This window comes from Pinus tabuliformis, chromosome 1_1, assembly GCF_031772625.1.
Source record: "Pinus tabuliformis cultivar Carrire ecotype Pingquan chromosome 1_1, CPIR1, whole genome shotgun sequence".
Taxonomy (NCBI): Eukaryota; Viridiplantae; Streptophyta; class Pinopsida; order Pinales; family Pinaceae; genus Pinus; species Pinus tabuliformis.
The window spans coordinates 67871524-67887823 of NC_142297.1; the positions used below are offsets into that span (position 1 = coordinate 67871524).

The following is a 16300-nucleotide window of genomic DNA, read 5'->3' on the forward strand; positions in this document are numbered from 1 at the left end:
GTCTTTTACGGTTGGAATCAAAGGAGGCTGCGACTGGCGTGCCCCGCTGCCAAGTTACAGATCGAATATCTCAGGGCGACACCAGAAATCCTCTGCCCGGAGATCCGCATCCCAAAACAACAGGCTCTTTACTGGTTTTTCCTTGATACGATCTCCTCTGTGAATGCTATACACTGGTATGGCAGAAAGGAAACCCCCATGTTCCATTTGGATGCAATATGGAGTCGATCTGCCGTAATAGGACGGATTTTAAATGATAAAATTGTAAGGGGCGGGAGCAGGGAACGGGGCGTGAAGTTTCTTAAGCTCCTGGCTGAGCAGATCTGGGCGCTTACAACCTGGATGCCGTTTTGTAACAGAAGGCCCGACAAGCATATTTTGAAAATAAGCGACAGTCCAATCAGAAGCACAGTAGAAGCTTCAGGGGGCAAAGAATTCAAGCTAGCCCTCAAAGACCCAGAAAAGGATCGAACTCAAATCTTCATCAGAACCCTGACAGGGAAAACCATCTGCAAGCAGATCTGGACAGGACTGCTGATAAAAAATATAAAGGATGAAATACAAGCAGATATGGGCATCCCATCAAATCTGCAAAGCTTGATACATGAAGGTAAAATCTTGCAGGACAATTTCTCAGTACAGCACTATGGCATTGGCAGAGACTCAACTATCATCATAAGCACAAGGTTGAGAGGAGGGAGCTCTGGTTCAGGCCCTAAAGGCTCTGGTTCTTTCAAAGATGCTGTCAAAGGGAAGGGGGAAGTCAAAAACAAGCCTTCACCATCTCCAGATCTTCCTGGTCCCTACATCGTGGAACAAAGAACTCAGACCCCTGCTCTGCAAATCGACTTGCCTGAGGTAAAAAAATTTCACTCTGATCTTGCTTCATTGGCTGTTATATGCAGATTCAACGGGTTTTGGCCCAAAACAGATGCTTTAAGACAGTGGATTTTCTCCACATGGACCACAAATTGTGATATACATTTGTGCTCCAAGGGGTTCTTTATTGTAAAATTCGACACAGCAAAGGAAAAAGATTATGCCCTCCATGAGGGGCCATGGTTCTGGGGCAATGCTGGTCTTTTCATGACCCCCTGGTTTCCGGGTTTTGACCCCTCCACTATGGTGGTTTCCAAAATGCCGGTTTGGGTCAGGCTCCACAATCTACCATTACATTTCTGGTTCCCTAATGTTTTTGCAGCGATAGGGAATGCCATAGGTTCATTCATCAAGCAGGATGTTGAAAGAATAGACAGATGCATTCATACCTTCGCCAGAATCTGCGTGGAGGTTGATCTCAGTGAAGGGCTTCCTGACAATATAATTTTGATTCACAACAACTCTCAGTGGAAACAGCCTCTGGACTATGAAAACACGGCCTTCAGATGTCGAGGCTGTCAACAAACAGGACATCTACAAAATAACTGTCCGCAAAATAAAAGAGAAACCAAAAGGAACAAGAAACAAGTACACAAACCAAGAGGCTGGCAATGTACAGTGAATCCAGAAGAAGAAATAGAGGAAGAGGGGGAGCTTAATGCTCCACCTGAACAACACGATGATCCTATTGGGGAGAATATCGCAGCAGCGACCCAAACGGTAAACAATCAGGAACATATGTCCTCAGATTCCCGGAAAATTACTACATCAACCTACAAGAGCACAAAGATTCATCAAAATCACGCAGAGATGACAACCATGGATCCAAGTGTGGGAGGCATCAAACGGCACCACCATTCAGAAACCTCAGACTCAGACAAAGAAACAGGGCCACAGAATGCAGAAACACAGTTAGTTATTGCTTCGATCGAGCCCACTCAAGGAGAATGGCGCAAGGTTGAAAAGAAAAAGGGGAGAAAAGCTTGAAGCGTGAGACTTTCAGCTTTTCTTGCCTCTCCTTCTCTCTCCTCTCTGTCTCTTTTTCCTATTCTTTGCACGTTAGTCTTCTAACGTTGCGTGGAGTGCGAAGGCACTCGGGCCCATGTGGCAACTTACGGAATGCTTAATTGCATCTGCTTTGTGTAACTTTTCATTAATTTATTAATAAAAGGTTACCGTTTTTTTCTTGGAAAAAAAAACAAACTCATTATATCTATTTGATTTGATCCAAGCCACATTGTTACCTCCAATCATACTCGAATCCAAATCAAAAGAAGAAAATATTTCTTTTTGTGGATCTTGCACTTCACGAGCTTGATTTTGTTTCCATTTTGAACACCTCTACAAGATATATAACTCAAGTTAGTTTCTCATAAGTTTGCAAAAAAATGATATGTTCCATTGGAAAAGTCAATGAGTTTTGTGCTTAAAATACTAGATAGGTATCAAATGGAAATAACTTATCATGTTGATTATCATATTCAGCGATAATTTTCTTTTTCCTATTTTTATTTACATATTAACATTTTTAAAATTTACATATTGAAAATTGCCTGAAATTTGATTTTCAAAGTTAAATATCCACGGAAACCACATCATGTGAAGCGAACAAAGAAATTATCCACACCATAACCACAAAGAAATTATCCACGTTAACCATATCCTCTTCTAACTTTGAAATTCAAAAATCTTTAAAAATTTTCAATCTACATAATTTTTTTTAAGATTCAATATTATATGTTTAATGCTCCAAACACACATGAATTTCTCATCTAAAAACTCGAGTTTAACAGTGTGATGAGGAGTGTTTCTAAATTTGCAAGTCACTTTGTGGGTATGCTATATTCTAATTGTTTGGTGCCACGTTTGAAAGAAAGAAGCTAAAATTTAAAAATTTAAATGTGTCTTACATGTTTATCTAAATTTACTAAACAGGTGAAAATGTGATTGGAAATTGTATTAGAAATATTTTCATTTGATGTGATATATTCTCCTCACAGTAATCTATTCATTATTATTCTGAAGTTTTAAAAATACCATGGTAAGGAGGTGAACCCGATATGCTTTGGAGAGCTACAACTCCGGGATTTTTTTAGAGAGGAAGCCTTGCTACTTTTGAGATAAGTGTGGTAGAAACTGCATACACACAACAACTCTACTATTAGTCTAGTTTCCAATTTAATAGAGTATGAAAAAATAAATTTAATATCCCAATCTACTTTAAATAATAAACTATAAATCAAAATCAAACACTTCATGATCACAAATAAAAAATTCTAAATTAAAACTTTAATCCATTTAAAAAAAAGATAAATGCTATCCAAAACTAATTAATTACTCATTTATTATTTAGTAAAAAGTGTTACCAATACTAATAGAATAAACCAAATATCAAATAACATTACTAATGACTTATCACCAAAACACTATTTTCCTTATTAAGAAGTGATCCAACTCACTTTGACCATCAAAACAAACCAAAATAGCAAAAGTATATGAAAATGATAAGAATAACATGCTTTCATATCTCACTCAAAAATAATAATTTTACTAAAATCAGGGTTCTACAAATATATTAAATTACCATATAAAATAAAAAAATTCACTAACTATCACGGTTTTCAATCGGTTTTCAATTGGCATATCTAAACCCCACTAAAACAAAATCACTTATTCTGTTTTTGCAGAAGCCAAACTGTAAAAAAAAAAAATATTACAATCAAGGCACCATAATTTCTTGGGCCAAGATACTGTAGTTCAGGGAATTTTCACTCATAACTATTTGTTTTTTTAACGGAAAGTTAATTCGGGACATTTGGTTGCAAAAGAGTTAAAGCCACACCGTTAAAAAAATATATATTACAATTGCTTCAATGAAGGCACTTAATTTTAGGGAATTTTCACAGAGTACTATTTAAAAAAATACCGTTGCAAAAGAATAAAATAACACAGTAAAAAAATATTGTAATATATGGGCATAACAATTTAAATACTGTTTAAAGCCGTCTGTGTTCAACATTTAAAGATCTCTGTGTTCTACGCAAAAACATGGAAATTTTGTAGAGGAAAGCGTAGCGATAAAGGAGTTGCTCCCAGGGAACATATCGCCTTGACTTCAACCATTCCAATGCCTTTTGAATGAATTTTGAATTTAAAATTGGTTTTCAGTAAGTCTGATATTATGACCCTGTTTTCATTGAGCCTGATATTACAACATCCATTGCAGGTTTATTCACTTCGTATTATGTAACACTGATTAGGACTTTCTTCACGGATGAGAAATTTGGAGGGGAAAATGGATAATTTGAATTTGTTCAAGACGAATGAAAAATTTGGAGGCGAAAATGGATAATTTGAATTTTCTCAGGATGGCAGGCAAGCTGGAAGAGAAGGGACAGACCACCAAGGCGAGCATTAATTTAAATAATCAAATCAACTTTAAATGACACCTACCCAATTTGGAAGTTTTAAAACATTTAAGTCATGACATCCTGAGGGTTTATAAACGGAGACGTTAACGGATATGGAGGGACCTAGTCAGCCACTTAAACAGGTCTTTGCAACCTGCAATCGAGATAAGGTTGGCGTTACAAGACAAAGCAAGTGTCACCAAACCAGAGATTACCCTCGTAATTCCCACACAAGTCCGTACGTCAGAACTGTAAAGACAGTTCCTGCAGATTGCGGTAGTGAGATTTAAAACAAATACACAGACAAATACATGGACAGAAAACCAGCAAAAGTGAGACAATGCTCACACACAACTTCTCAGTTACATCACAATTATATAAGAAATATCTGCAACCAATTTCTAACCACACAAACTAATTCTGATCAACTGCTCATAACTAATTCTGTTCAACTGCTTCATAACTAAATCTATTTCTACATTATTTTCACAGTGAGTGGCCAGAGACTAGAGGGCCAGGGTAATGTCGACGGACGGCTCAAGCTCGAGTGTGAACTTCAGAAGCGTTGGACAATTCTCACCTATTTTTATCAAACCAGATGGAGTGAATCAGAAACGACCCTTTAAACCCAATTCTTGGATATTGTCACAGTTTTTAAGGCTTTCCAGGGCATTATCAAGATTGATAGAATTAAGCCCTTTACAAACACTAGTCAACGCCTCAATACCCGAATCTTGCAGATTGGGTATGGAAGTCAAGGCAACATCCTCCAGCATAGTACAATTTTTCACAAACCCTACAAACCCCATGTTTGAAATGCATTCCTGTGGTTGGTCAGGGTTCCCTAATGATAAAGTAACTAGGTTTTTAAGGCATTCGGAGGCCAACTAAAGATCTTGGTCCTGCAATTGATCCATGCACTCAGAGAGATTTAAGTGCTTGACATGTTTGAAGCGAGAAACGAGAGAAGGGAGAAGTGCACGGGCCCTGATTGTGAGCTTTTTGGCTGCCAACGTGAGCACTTCGTTCCAGATTGTGCACACCATGGATGCCGAGAGCAGATCCTGCGGCCCCGATAGGCGTGTCAAGATGAGGGACAGCAGTCTCCTGTCGCTGATAGTAATCTCCATGCTGCTTTCCCCGATAGGCGTGTCAAGATGAAGGACAGCAGTCTCTGTCGCTGATAGTAATCTCCATGCTGCTTTCCGTAATATTTTTTTTTGTAAGCTTCGGTAGGACCCATTCATATTCCACATTACAACATTTACCCATTCATATTCCACATTACAACATTTTAAAACCTCTCCGCAGGATTTGAACTCGGCTGGGCAGTGTGAAAGCCATCCGCCCCAACCATTACATCATGCACGTCATGTGCCTCCGTAATAATTTATTTTTGGTTAAATGGGAAGATAAATATTTTTTAAAGAATTTAAAGCTCTTAGATAATAAAAGAGTAAGGAAAGTTTACAAATAAGAAAAAATTTAAAAAAAATTCTTTACAGTGATTTTATAAAAATGAAAATGATAACCTTTCTCCCAAAGGAAATTGATTTTCCTTATTAAAAAAAAAAAAAACTCAAAGCAATTGAAGTCAAAGCTCAATGATGAAAATTACCCACTAGGGAAAGTGAATAACAACCTCATAAATTAAATTATAGATTTCAATGCTCTGAATAATTTATTTCTCAAAATCGGCTTTAAATAGAAATGTTGATAGCTTCCCAAAAGAAATCGATAAATCATTTAAATCGAATTTTTTTATATTAAAATGTCTATAGGCACTAAGAGTTGAACCTAACTTTTGATATCATATGTAACATCCCCGAAATAACAACACATAATCAATTAGATTAATCAAGCGATAGTCAACAAACAATTTATCAACTAGTTAACATCAATTTTAAAAATATATGGGTAGAGAGTTTTTTTATATTAAAATGTCTATAGGCCCTAAGAGTTTAACCTAACTTTTTATATCATATGTAACAGCCCCGAAATAACAACACATAATCAATTAGATTAATCAAGCGATTTATAGTCAACAAACAATTTATCAACTAGTTAACATCAATTTTAAAAATATATGGGTAGAGAGACAACCTACTTGTGCAACGCTAGTTGAATTTTGCTACCTGTAACAAAGTCTTGGGGACTACTCTCCATCCAACCATAGTCTCAATTGCACAAAATCTTGTTACAACTGGCCACCCCCGAGCCCTCAATCAACGTACTACTGCCAGGGTATGGAATCATGGAATGATGGAATCCCCCTCATCTTCCTCCCATCTTATTAAATAGAGCTTACTGATTTTTACTGTGTTCTTGTTTTATTTCTGATTTATATTTATTTAGAGCATGTAAATAAATTATTTTATTATTATTTATTATTTATTTACCATTACTATTTTTTTATTTATTGTTTATTATTTATTTAATATTATATTATTTATTTATTTTTTATTTTTTATCATTTATTATTAAGGGACATTACACAGTCCTAATAAATAGTTGTCATGTAATAGTTAAAATATAAAATTTTAAATAAGAAATAAAGCATACATAGAAGGCAATAACATGAATGCTATTTTGGCATTTGTATTCACTACGAATCCTGAATAAGAAAATTCTCACCATTTTTCGTACTAGATAGCAGCACCATTTCCTCACTTTGCTTGGTTCTGAGCACTTCTTTCTATTCTTGCTAGACTACTTCAAGGAAGATAATTCCAACGAATGAAGTGACGAGGATAAAGCATACAAGTTCATTCAGTAGTTCCAAATGATTCATCAAGCAGTGTAGGAAAACTTGGAGAAGAGTTAAGCTTGATACAAAGATCAACATGAAAAACACTAATTTGATCATTAGTTCTAGGTTGGAGACATGGTATGGCTCCATATTAGCAAGGATGGGATGAATGGAGAAGGAAAGAAATTGAGACCAATCAGATATGGTCTTTTCATCATCTTGGAGAATATTGGGAGTAATGCACATTACCTTGATCTTCCAGCATATATGCAGATGTATTATGTGGTTAGTGTTGAAAACTTGAAGCTCTACAAACCACCTATGGTCATGGATCCAAAGGAGAGTGGACAGGTCCCTTCATTGGATGATTTTACACCAGAGTACTTAGACAAGTTGTTTGAAGACATCATCTTTGATAGGAGGACCAAGACTTCACGGCGAGGAGATGTGGAGTAACTTCGAATGGGTTTCAAAGGAATGCATCCAAGTAAGGCATGATGGATTGAAAAAGAGAAATTGAGGGAGCAATTCCCTCACCCGCCAGTTGATTGATGAGGCTTTTGGAGGCCCAAAAGCTTCTCAATGAGGAGGAATGATCTAGGAGGATCCTAAAAGGAAAAATTTTGAAGTCCTCAAATCTCAACGAAACCTAACTCAAATCAAAGAGCTCATCTTTCTTAATCAAACAACATAAATGACATCTCAATCCGACACAATATGTGAAAGTTATGACCATCTGAGGTTTTTGTCAAAAAAATGCAGGTGGATCTTAGGCTGCCATGTGGCAGTACAATCAACACCTTGGCCAATAGTTCAGTCAACCGTACGAGCCAATCGGGGAGCACCATGTGTTAGTGATTGGGCACATGTGATAGCAGACTGGGCACATTTGTGGACCAATGGGTGGGAACCACGTGGCCCAATCGAATGGTGTCATGTGGCACCCAATTGGCAACCCCTAAGGGCCAAGCCAACTCTTGGGACAAATTGTCAAATGGCATGGTCAAAACATGGAATGATTATGCAACGGATATATAGTATATGGTTACGAACCATATGTAATGAAACGACAACACAACAGATATATATATATATATATATATATATATATATATATATATATATATAACCAATGGAGTGGGTCAAACACGAGGTTTGACCCTGGGTCGCCGCCAACAAACTGTAACCACTAGCAATACGCCAAGATGTACACCTTGGTAACTCCGCAACCAACGAAATATTTAAACACACTTATGCATTCGGTGGAGAAGGAGGGTCGATAGGCAGGCTAGGAACCATGAGTCCAAAACCACATGCAAAGACGAGAACCTTGACTACAAAACCGTGTGTTGTATATTTTGAAACAAGAATATACTAGGAGAAAATTCACTAAAATATTTTAGGAATATTCTCCCACAAAATCTGTTGTGGAATCTTTTAGATTCTCTGAGGGGGCAAAGTTGTAGGTGACAAAATATAGCCAAGTTTATACTCAAATTTCTTAGAATTTCAATAGGATTTCACTGGTGCAATTTTCTTTTGGATTTGAGTAGCCCATTTTCAGGTCACTCCCAGGATTGTAGATATAATGATGTATTTTGCCATGTACTCCTTATTTTTAAGGAGATGAATGAAGAGGCTTCCCCACAATTGAAGCAAGGCTTGAAGACGTAGTCCACACTAGATGAACTTCATTATCAAATTTTTGTGTGCATTGTCTTTATGGTATCTTTTATGTTTCCTCGTCTTTAAGTGTTTTCACATATGGTTTTTTGTGCTCTTTTCCATGCAATTTTATAAACATCAATGAAGTAAAGATCTTAGATCATATATGAACTTGCATAAAGTGAACCTTGTTAACATCACAAAACTTAAAATTGTGATTCTATTCATTCAATTTAGAGCATCATCAAAGCATCACTCATTTGTTGTCCAAAATAATCATTCCACTTTTCCTGATTCCATGCATCTTTATCTATCATGCTTTTTCACCTTTTTCATGTTCTTTCTAGAAACGCTGACATTAGTGTGATAAGTTGTAGATGTTTTGAGAATATCCTATATAGCACTCTTTCCTTGTACCTCATCTCAAGCCCAATATTTATTAAATGTATCCTTTGTAGCAAATTCTTTGCACAACATTATTGAAGTTGTATAGGATTCTTAAGAAAGTTATGGAGAAGGTAACATAATTTTTATTATCATCAAACTCATTAGGATAATGATCTAGCATCCATTTTCCCATGGTATGAGAGATAAAATTAACAATCAATATCCTCAATAAAAATTTAACATAATTGACTTATGAGTAATTTCTTTTAGTTTCATGTTTTTATGGATCTTGGTAAGCTCCAAATCATAAACATCTTAACCTAAAGTATAAGCACTGGATGCACTCATGCTAGATTGTCATGTTCCTAGAGGCCTATAGTGCAAATAGGGTCTTCTCATTACTTTTATAGTATTTTGATGAAATGATCACCTTTCAACAAAAGCTTCAAGTTCTAGCCCAATTCCTTTTTTCTAATGAGATTTAGAATGAACATGACTCCTATGATTAAGTAGGATAAGTGTATTCTCAAAATATAAATATAAGTTCCATTGCTCATACATGATATGAATATATAGATTACGTAATCTCTTATAGGGGTATTCAATTTACAATTGTGTCTAAAGTTTTATATTTTCGTTTTTCACAGTATGAAATTCTTCAAAATGAAGTAATTCAATTGGTATGAATTTATATTGTTATTAATATCTATGAAACATATTGATGTTATATTTGACATTATAAAGTATGCACATTATTACTTTTTTGTTAAAATGTTTTTTTTTTGTTTTTGTTTTTTAATTTTAACATTTTAAATAATTAGAACGACAATATTTTTTAAGTATATACTTAATTTACCTTTTCCAATTAAAATACAATTAATTTTTAGACTTTGCATAAAAAAGTAGAATGATTACATATCCTTTGACCCAAAATTGAGATTATCCCTTCAATTTGATTAATTTCAACCCCATAACAAGAAATGATATTACATTTAGCTAATGTCCTTGATACCAAGAATCTCTTAAAAAAGAAGAAGAAAAACTAAAGTCAACATGCCACTATTAACATTATGATACAAATTCATCACTATTTCCAAAAAGTAAACAAAGGTTCATTATAGTTATATTACTCAACCAAAAACTGATAACCCATTTCCCTACAAAGAAGAAAGATATGATGATGGTATGCTTTGTCATAAGTTTTTCCTCTTCTCTCACCAATTTTAGTGGTTTGTTTTAGAAGGGAACACCAAATTTGAATGATTGATTTGTTATAATGTTTTATAAATAACTTTTCTTTTTAATAAAATCAAGTTCTATAATCTATATTACCAAATTATTCATCTCATGTCAAATTATCTATAATATAACAATTTTAAAATCTCTAAATATTTAAATATTAAATATTCTTAATTTCAATATATTTACAATTTAAAAAAATAATATAAAAAAATTATTAAAAATAATAATAAACATTTCTATATAATTAAACATCACAAATACTAAAAGTTGAAAATCTCTAAATATTTAAATATTAAATATTCCTAATTCCAATATATTTAATTTTAAAAAAAATTACAAAAAAATTATTAGAAAAAATAAAAATAATAATAAACATTTCTATATAATTAAACATGCACACATACTAACATTTGTTTTGAGAGATTTCATCAAAATTTATTAACAAAAAATAGTTGAAAAGACTTTCTCAAACAAACTTCATAACAACCTTTTTTGAAAATAAATTTTATGATAAACATTTTTCTTTAAAAAAAACTTGAAATCTTCTCACATATATTTGACCATGTCAAAACAATCAATGAAAAAAATAAAATTCTCAATAAATTGAATCTTTATTGAACACAAATCTTTAAGTAAAAAAAGGTGCTTCTAAAGCCTTAAATGAACCTTAAAATAGATTCAAACTTTTCACATTAAATGAACCTTAAAATAAATTCAAACTTTTCACACATAGAGACATTCATTTCCATATCCTAGGCCATAATCCAAGATATCCCAAAATTTTACTCCATTTTAATGTAAAGGAGTGCTCCTAAACCTTTAGATGAATCTTAAAATAAATTCAAAATTTTCACTTCCATATTCATCCAAAATATCCCAAATTTTTAATGCATTTTGGAAAAAACTATTCCTTATAAAAGTGCATAATCCACATTGAAAAGATAAAGATAATGTTTCCTCCCACTTTTACCCATTTGAGTCTTTGAAAAATGTAGTGTATAACCCATATGACATCAATAGGTCTGACCCTACGTTGATTATGTATAAAGTCCAAATTTAATCACTTTATGCTCGGTTTATCGATCAGCGGCGAATTAACACTCTCAGCAAATCAATAATTTACTTTTCGTCCGATATAGTATATACCAGCCAATATTTATTTTAAATACAGATTTAATATCAGCTTAAAAGATTTAATTTTTTAATTTTTAATTTATAAATCAATATTATTTAAATATTTTATATTGTTATTTAATTTTTTAATTTTATATTTAAAAAAATTAATCAATATTAACAAAATTCTAATTTTGATGAATAAAATTGTACATTATATTGAACTATATATACCAGCCAATATTTATTTTAAATACAGATTTAATATCAGCTTAAAAGATTTAATTTTTGAATTTATAAATCAATATTATTTAAATGTTTTGTATTGTTATTTAATTTTTTAATTTTATATTTAAAAAAATTAATCAATATTAACAAAATTCTAATTTTGATGAATAAAATTGTACATTATATTGAACTATATATACCAGCCAATATTTATTTTAAATACAGATTTAATATCAGCTTAAAAGATTTAATTTTTGAATTTATAAATCAATATTATTTAAATGTTTTGTATTGTTATTTAATTTTTTAATTTTATATTTAAAAAAATTAATCAATATTAACAAAATTCTAATTTTGATGAATAAAATTGTACATTATATTGAACTATAAAATAAACTTCTAATCTCAATAACTTTGAGCTTACTGCAAAGGGAACATTTAAAAAAAATAAAAATTCTCCTAGCTATTAAAATATATATTCTCTATTATTTTTTAAATGTAATTCACTGTATTAATATGATACCAATTATGGTTATAAATAACATTTATTTAGCTATTTGGTTCACTGTATTAATCTGCTATTAGTTACGGTTATGATTAATATTTATTTATCTATTGGTTGAACGGCCGGGCTGTCGGCTTATTCGCAATAGTGAGTTGCTCTGCAGTTATTTGTATGCAGTTGATATATGATCAATGATGTATGGGATGATGGATGTGATGTTTATCAGCCTGGATATTTGTAATATATTGTACATAATAGCTTAATAAATGCTTCTTCAGAAGACTAGCCATCTCATTTTTTTTTTAACAATATCTACATGCAAAGTGAACATTTAAAATAAAAATAATCTTTTTTCTGTTCTCCATTAAAAAAAATTAAATTATTTATTGTATTAATCTGGTACCAGCAATATTTATGAATAGCATCTATTCTGAACAACATTTACATGTCATATTCATAAACAACATCTAAATACTATTTCTAAGAATAAAAGAAATAATCCTATTACAAACAAATATGTGATAACATAAAATTCAAACCCAAATTAAAAAGAAGACAAAGACCATTCCCTACACGACCTCATCTATCTGGCAACGTCTATAATATGAATGGCGGACACTGAAGGAGAAGAGGAGATGAAAAGGGAGATTTGTTCCAACAGGCGTTGAAAAGAACGAGAGTTAGGTTTGAGCGCGTAGAATGCATGCTCTTCTTCCCCAAACACCACAACCTCCACACTCTTACCGCACTGCTTCAATAACTCACGGTAATCATGGCCTCGATCTCTGAGCATATCGATGGCAACCAGAAATCGGGGCAACGGCACCTCTTCCAGCTTGGGCGCTGCAGGGCTCCAAGGGTTGCTGAATGGATGATCTCTGTTACTGCCCACCGGGAGCGACAGCCGCCAACCCGCATCGCTAAGCTGCGGAGTGAGACACGCGTCAGGCGGGCACTCGTTCTCCGATCGTGTGCGTTGCTCCGCACCGAAATAAGGTTGCACGAAAATGGCCCCTCTGACTCTCATGGGACTCCACGCTTCAACACCGCCACACCGCAAGAGCACGTGATGTGCGATGTTGGCACCTGCGCTGTCTCCCAGCAGATACACCTCGGAAAACTCTGCGTGGGAGTTGAGCCACGGATCGTGTTCGAATTCTCCTCCGCCAACCGCATGGGAGCTCACCCACTGGAGAGCCTCGATGCAGTCGTCGTAGGCGGCGGGGAGGCGGTGCTCCGGAGCCAATCTATAAGCCACGGAGACTACCATTGCGCCCACGGAAGCGGCCAACTTAAGAGTAAAGTTGTGTAAATCCGGCAGGGCAGGAGAGGCGAGGCAGAAGCCGCCGCCATGGAAATACACGATTACCGGGAGGCGGTGCTTTTCTGTTTGTTGTTGGAGGTGGGAAGAGGGTAAGTAGAGTCGAACCCACAACCCCAGCTCCTCGTTCAACACCACATCTCTAGTCGCAACTCCACCTTCTCCTTGCAGAGAAGCCTTGACGAACATTTGGGGATCTTCCAGCCGAAAAATGGTGCCATCTCTGTATACCTTGAGCACTCCACTCACGTTCTCCACTTCTTCGGGATCTACGGAATCTTCAATCTTCCATACGAAAAAGTTTTCCATCTCTGTAAAGAAAGAATTTGGGAAGCATTAAACACTGGAGTACAGAAATTTAATGCTGTGTTTATTGTCCCATATAAATTCCCACGCTAAATTGTCGCTGTCAAATGCAAAGCCGTATCCAATCATCTTTCCCATCTGATCTTTGTAAGTGGCGTGGTGCGTGATCGATCGATCATATTCCGTCCCTCAAAAACGACACAACGTACTTGTTTCCTGGTGTTTATCACATCGCCCACATGTTTGATATTTGAAAATCTGAAGGCCAGTAAAAAATGATGGCTTTGACAAAGTATCTTAGCAATTGTAAATTAAAAAATAAAATAGTTATAAAGAGTTAAATTAATTTTATAGTTTTCGTATAAATAGAACAAATTAATAATGACAGTTGATTATTATAGAGGAGTTGCTTGGAAAGTTATGGAACTTCCAATCATATTTAAAGAAAAATTGGTAAGGATTTTTGTAAATTTAAATTATAGTTGTTAAACTTCAAAATTTTAGGTGTCCTAGAAGTTTTTGATGAACCCATTTCCACCATCAAAAACACGATTCAAACACTGTCTCTACAAGATTTTTTGAATTTTTTTTTGCTCAGATACATGACATGACTAAACTAAATTTCCAAAAAAAAAACAAATTTTTAGAATAATAATAATATTATAGAATTTTTTATTTATACATTATATTGATTATGATGATGATGATTAACATCCACTGAGACCAAATTTTGGTCTATCGAACCTAAAAAAATGCATTATTTAATTTGATTTAAGATTTTATTCCTATGCTCAAAAAGCTTGGAGAGAAGGCTCCCAAGCTCACTGTAATTTTAACAACGTAAAAGGCTAGGAAGGTGAGTATTGCAACAAAGATTTTGAAACTGAGATCTAATGTGGTTGTACACGGGGCACTCTAAGAGGAAGTGATTTTCACCCTTGATGTTTGTATTCTCATAGAGATGGTAGAACCTTTCCATCCATGGTGTTTTACGAACTGCCCAACGACCCGTTTCACTATGGAGCTCGTGGGAGTTCATTCTAATCTTGGCTATATTAATTTTATTCTTTGAGCTAGTTAAAACAGAGTGATACTTTTGATCTTCTAGGGTGGGGTTGATGACCTCCTTATAATATCTTAATTTTCTTTTAGCTGTTAAATCTTTCTCACACCACATTTTTTCTTTGAACTTAGAAGTAACAATATTTTTAATGTTATTAATGTTTTGCAATGCAACATTCAGGTCGATCTCCCAATGGTTTAACCAGGCCCTGGTGTCTTTATACCAACCTCGTTTGAGCCTTGGGTGGTTTTGGCTAGAATTTAAAGCTAGCTTAGGAAGTCTATGGTCTCCTATGTTATTGATTTTGTGCTTGTACAACAAAAACCTAGTCATAGCTAGGCTCTCGATAGGGGAAAGACCCACTTCTATAAGGAGAATAGGATAGGGTGTGTTGCTTTTAATTTTAAGGTTATACGTTATAAAACGCTTCTGGATTTGCTCAATCTTTCTCCAGGATTCTCTAGAGATGCTACAACCCCAAACCTCACATCCATATAAGATAACCGGAGTGACTAAAGTTTCAAAGAGGAACTTCTTTCTATCCCACATTACGAGGTTTGTTGTTTTACAATTATTTTCAAGACCAAAATAAGCTTTCCATCCCCTATTAATCCTTTTCTCAATGCTATAGTTCGCGTTGAGCTTGTGATGAATATCAATTCCTAGATACTCGTAGGAAGACACTTTCTCCAAGTTACTATTGTCATACATAAAATTAGCGTAAGTGTCCTTCTTGGATTTGATAATCATAACTTTTGCTTTATCAGTGTTAACAATCATACCCATGGTAGAGCAGAAATCCTTAAGAAGTATAAGTTGCTTATCAAGATCAGATGGGCACATTGTGAGAAGAACAATATCATTAGTGTAGAGAAGAAGGATGATGACTATCCCAGCTAAAATCATGCTAGCACATCCTGCTTCCTCTAAACAACCTTCTAGCTTGTTGATGTAAACGCCAAATAGGGTAGGGGAGAGGGGGCAACCTTGTTTAACTCCGATATTACACTTAATATCTTTCAACCACCCCTCATTGCTCTTTAACTTGGCAATTACATTCTCGTATAACCTTATAGCAACATCTCTCAACTCAAAAGGAACCTTTAACTCTTCTAATATGTTCCAAAGGTTATTTCTAGGAACCGTATCGAAAGCCTTTCTAAAGTCCACAAAACAACAAAAGAGATTGGATTTATCATTGCGACATTCCTCCATAATGATCCTAAACGTAACAAGGTGGTCTATTGTTGAGTGCTGCTTTCTAAAACCCGCTTGGCCTTTAGCCCGCTTACCTTCACTTTCAATCCATACGCTCAACTTCCTTTCCAAAACAATACCATATAACTTGGCTAGGAGAGGGTTGATCATAATTGTCCGATAATTAGAGGGGTTATTTGTATCTCCACTTTTAAAAATAGGGATAATGAGGCTT

At 34.5% G+C, this 16300-nt stretch overlaps 2 pseudogenes; both read right to left on the bottom strand.

Moving 5' to 3' along the window:
- Window positions 1-4784: 4784 nt before the first annotated feature.
- On the bottom strand, window positions 4785-5422 carry LOC149211602 (putative F-box/LRR-repeat protein 8; annotated as a pseudogene).
- Window positions 5423-12744: 7322 nt separating this feature from the next.
- LOC149211603 (strigolactones hydrolase CXE15 pseudogene) lies at window positions 12745-13972 on the bottom strand (annotated as a pseudogene).
- Between the last annotated feature and the right edge of the window lie 2328 nt (window positions 13973-16300).